Below are 5,819 nucleotides of genomic sequence, written 5' to 3'. Positions count from 1 at the left end.
CACATGAATCAAAATGGAGTAATCAAGAGGTGAAGGATACTACAAAAGAGTCAAAACTTTCATTTCTTTTAAAGAGGTGCCCAAGGCAAAAATACCATAAAGATACATGTAGTAAATCAATGATAGCCAATACATAGTTAACAAAGCCAAATACAGAATAAAGGATAGAGGTTGCTAGTTGTGGCACCTTGAGAAAAAACAAGGTGACTACGAGTAATTTTCCATGTAGAATCACAAAAAGAGACATGCATAACTTGCATCATTTAACTATTACAGAGTAGGCTTTTGTTCGAAGCTAGTACACATGACATATATTATGCAAACAAAAGAGTTGACTGAGGCAATCTGTAGTCTAATATTCCCAATGGTAATGATATCCAATGCAATATCATTTTCCAATCTCATAGAACCTATAATGCTGTAATAGATATAAGACCAATCCCGATGCATGGTAATATGGAAAGAAGCCCCCAAATCAAGCTACCAAGATTGAGAGTAAGTAGATGAAGCATTGGTCAATTGAGTAGCATTAAAAGAACAAAGTAGCTAAGGTATAGTCATCATTAGACTCAATGTACACTACATTTATCTCTTCCAACTTCATATTGGACTTACTAGGGATAATGCTATGATCATCGAACTTTGCATTAACCTATGCTTTTTCCTTTGCCTTTCTCATTGCACCTATCGTTGTGTGTTTTATGGAACTACTGCTGCCTTGTTGGGGGTAAAGGTGCCTATGTCTAGCCATATGTGTATTACTACATTGACAATACCCACACATTTATACAATGCAAGTAGTGAGCACCCATCACTATTACTTCATTCTTTATTCTTTCAGTGACATTTGAATAAAGGGAAGGTCGGTCACACATTGTGATTGTTGGAGTTTCCACATCTCTCTCTCTCTCTCTCTCTCTCACACACACACACACACACACACACACACACACACACACACACACACACACACACACACACACACACACACACACACACACACACACACACACACATTTTTACTCCTTCCACCATAGGTCTTGCTTCCACTCACGTGCTTCCACTCCGGGCTTACTCCCTTCAACTGGTATGAGAGCCAACCATTCAAGGAGATTCTTCATCCTTTGCTTCAGCTCGAATTCAAAGCTTCAATTCAAGGTTTCATGGTAGCTATTGTTTCTTTCTCTCAAGGTATGCATTGAGTCTCTTCTTCTTCTAGCTTGTTCCGGCTTGCTCCGTGCTTATTGAGGAGCTTTCCAAGGGCTTAGATGAGCCTTGTTAAGTGTCTATTGAGTTGAGGAGTAGCCATTTTATCCATTGTGAGTGGATATAGAGCATGCTCTAGGAGTTGTGGATAGTTATAGTAGCCTAACAACATTATTGTATTTTGGCCATAATTTTTGCATATGGTATCAGATTTAGGCATTCTCTATAACTAGAAACAAAGAGTATAGATTTAAAAATTTGAGTACTCATAGAGTTGATTTTATGTAGTTTTTTGTTCTTTGTTTCACATAGAATAGAACTATTTTGGTTTGGATACTAAATAGTAAATTCCATAATGCATGTTTGATGCTTCGAGGATGTTATTTTGGTGTCCGAATGGTATGGTTATGCTTTTGGGCTAGTTTAAACACATATTTGGCTTAGTTTTCTTAGAGATTTCATTGCTATACTATCAGGAGTGGATGTCATTTATCTAGGAAAAGGATATGCTTCTTGTCACTCGATGCTTTTTAGAGGCTTGGTATTGATGCTTGAATGTTTGTTTGACACTTGGGGATGCTTGATACATGTCTTAGAATGCTTTTAGGCTTTAATTGAGCTTGCATTTACTTAGTTTTGATTGTCATAGCCCTATTATCCATAGTGGATAGCAATGAGTTGTCTAATAAAGATTATGCTCATTATGATTTGAAGTTACTCAGGTATCACATATTGGATGTACCAATACTTTGGTTGTCATGTATGCCTATGGACATGTTTATGACATGCTCCTAAGGTGAGATTGGAGTTTGGGTGCTTTAACATTGGCAGTCATTCTTATCGTTGGATGCTATAGTCAGAGTCTTGCAGACTACTTAGATCAATGCTTCTAGATATATACTCTATAGATCTTGGATACTCGGATGTCATTCAGATGATATTTTGAGCTTTGCTTGCTCATTTGGCATTTGACTTTGGCTTTAGTGGGAGCTAATCAACTTTATGTACCAAGCCACACACTGGCACTTGGATGTACTACAAAGAATTCGGTTTATGTAGTTGAGCTTGAGTTTATTATAGTGAGATACTAGGACTCATTGTAACATGTACATGCTCTCTTGATATTTATTGGATGTAGTTACCCTATCGTGGGTTGATTTGATATCTTGTCTTGGACCTAGTACTTATGTCTGTTAGGGTATCATCAATGGTATTTATGTGCTTTTGGGTTATGTATTGAGTTTTGCTCAGTGGATTATGCATCTAACAATTCTCTCTTCATTTACCCTTCAGATCTACCTTGTGTATACATCTATGCCTATTGCATATATGGTTTCTGACACATTGAAATTGTGATAGTCTTCAATGCTAATCAGTCTTGGCTTCATCCTTCTTGGTTGTTCATAGTTGGTTGTTGGCATATTGTTGCAGTTTATTATAATAGCTTGTCATTTTAGTTTTATGCATTCTATTTGAGGGTAACCACCTGGACTTGACAGTTTTTTGCTTACAAGTTGTGGATAGCTCATTACTTTGGCAGCATCTCCTCTCTCTCACTTGATTAAGCATGGTTTTGGGGCTGATTTGAAAAGTGTTATAACAGCTAGTTTTGCCATTTTGTGTACTTCCTTGGTCTCATTATGACTAGTGGTTCTTGTAACAATACTATCTTCAATATTGAGAAACTAGATGGGACCAATTACAGCTATTGGAAGACCCATATATGGCAGATTTTAGTGTAGAAATTGTGGGGCCACTAAAAAATGGGTGCCACTCAAAAATGTGGGGCAACTCAAAAATGGGGGTACCAAACTCAAAAATTGGAAGACCCATATATGGCAGATTTTAGTGTAGAAATTGTGGGGCCACTCAAAAATTGTGGTGCCAAACTCAAAAATTGGAAGACCCATATATGGCAAATTTTAGTGTAGAAATTGTGGGGCCACTCAAAAATGGGGGTGCCAAAACTCAAAAACATTGCCATTGAGGATTGGAATGAGCTGGATGAGCTATGCAAGTCCATGGTCATTTTATCACTCTCTAAGCAAGTTCACTACAATTTTGTAACTAGAAATCAGATTGCATATAAGCTTTGGACACAAATTAAGAATCTTTATGACAAGTAGAGTCATGCATCTCAAATGTATTGACTGAAATAGTTGATGGACCTTCACATGAAGGAAAGGAATTCTATATCTGCACATTTGAATGAGTTTTACTCCATCATCATCCATTTAGCTTCATAGGATATTGATTTTAAGGATACTTTGCATCCTTTATTTCTGCTTGATACTCTACCTGAGTTGTGGGACACATTCTTGTGTAAGATGGACAATGACATTGACAGTGACTCAAACTGATAGTTCCATTACCTTGTTGTGAGTGTCAACCAAGTACATGCCTTTATAGCTTTTTGGAAAGTACCATTCTCCTCACTGTGCATATGGAATTCTGAACATCTCTTCCTAGAGCATACATCATTTGTCTATCTTCCATACAAAGCCACTTATGGGCAAGCTTCTTTTGGGCACACATTCAACCTCTATGGGCATACATCTGGCCTCTATGGCCAAGCATCATTCGCTATTCTCAACAATAACCATCTCTATGCTAAGGATGGGCTGAAATTGTAGGATGTTAAGAGTGCCGTCTTAATAGAAGAGGTGAACAAAAAGAATATGTATACTTCCCATATGTCTGATGCATTGACTGTGAGAGGCCAATAGGATGTAAATGGCCATGGTAGAGACTCTAACAAGTCACTCTAGGACACATGGATAGTCTCATAGTAAGTCCTATGGCCATAAGTTTGGTCTTACTTGTCATCATTGTAGGAAAGTAGGTCATATTTAGCCAAATGCCATAAAATATGTGAAGATAAGCACAATATAAAAGGAAAGGGTAAAATGGAGGACAAGAATGATGATTGTAGCATTGTGTGTAGAAAGTCTAGTGTCAAGATTGAGGAGATTAATGTGGTGTAGCCTGATATATTTGATCATCTTATTTTGGCAGCTTCTTCTTTGGATGCTTCATAGCTGACTGTTGCTTTGTTAGGATATACTCAGTGTTTGTTAATAGATTTAGGGACTTCCTATGATGTCACCCCTCATAGAGAGTGATTTCACTCTATCACAATATCACTGGATGTGTCTGTTTGGATAATGACTTGGCATTAGAGATCATTGGTATTGGTGATGTCTAGCTATGTTTTAGTTCAGGTAGCACATTCACTCTTCATGATGTATGTCATGTACCAGCTCTCACGAAGAGCGTTATCTCTATTAGCACCTTGGATGATGCAAGTTATATTGTCTCTTTTGGTGATTCCTCATGGAAGATTTCCCATGGGAATCTTATTATTGCACATGGTGCTAAGTCTAGTACCCTCTATCCTTTGCTTGTATCTGTAATCATGTTTTGGTTGTTGTTGCAATTCCACTTGTACCTCTTTAGCATTGTCACCTTGGACACATGTCTTTGAAAGGAATGAAAATGCTTACCAGTTTGCAGTATGTTGTTCCATCCCTAAACTATAAGTGTTTTGAGTCATGTGATCATTGTTTATATGGTAGGTAGACATGTAATATGCATGAAAAGTCTAGCATGAAGCACATGGGTGAGCCTTTGGCTCTTGTTCATCCAGATGTATGTGGTCCCATGCCTTGTTAGTCACTAGGTGGCATGAAGTGCTTTGTCACATTCATTGATGATTACTCATATAAGGTCTAGGCTTTCCCTATTAAGCAGAAATCAAATGTCTTGTCTATCTTTTAGCATTGGCTTGCTCTTGTTAAGAACTAGTCTAGGTACAGGCTGAAATGCCTAAGGCCAGATAATGGGGCTGAGTATGTCTCAAAAGCTTTTGAGAAGTTTTGCAATGAGTGGGGTAGTAAGCGTTAGTTGACCGCTCCCTACACCCCTCCCTAGAATGGTATTGTCAAATGCATGAACACGATGATTTAAGAGAGAGTTTGTGGTATGCTTAGCTAGGCAGGCTTATCCCAACACTTTTGGACTGAGGTAGTTACGATTATCGAACACTTGATTAATAGGTCCCCTTGCACTGCTATTGATTGCCAGGTTATAAAGGAGGTATAGACTAGAAAATCTCCATCATATGTTCATTTGTGCACCTATGGGATCTGCAAGCTCGCAAGGTTATCCACACCCATGATATTGTTTTCCATGAGAAAAATATGTATAAGCAACCTAGCTAAGTGGTTGAGGTACGCAAGATGATCTTTTAGGAGGAGCCTCTTGCTCACGTATAACAAGCTAGAAAGCCTGGAGTAGCTAATGCTCTAGTGGTCCAGGCCTCACCTGTTGTCTAGGATTAGCTTGCTTTGAGACACTCTACTATAGCTAGACATTGAGCGCTTTATGCCCTCCATAAATTATATTATGGTGATAGATGTAGGTGAGCCTCTCTCTTATGATGAGACCATGCAAAGAGATTATAGTCACTCATGGGACAGGGCTATGTAGTGGGATTTTGACTCCTTACAATCTAATCATACATTGAATTTGGTTTGTTTTCCTAGCGAAAACAAGGCATTGCCATGCAAGTGGGTATATAAGTTGAAAAGTATCCTTGGATGCCCCAAGCCCAC

This window comes from Lygodium microphyllum, chromosome 24, assembly GCF_053477565.2.
Source record: "Lygodium microphyllum isolate KBCC chromosome 24, Lygodium_microphyllum_v1.1.10, whole genome shotgun sequence".
Taxonomy (NCBI): Eukaryota; Viridiplantae; Streptophyta; class Polypodiopsida; order Schizaeales; family Lygodiaceae; genus Lygodium; species Lygodium microphyllum.
This window is presented reverse-complemented; position numbering follows the sequence as displayed.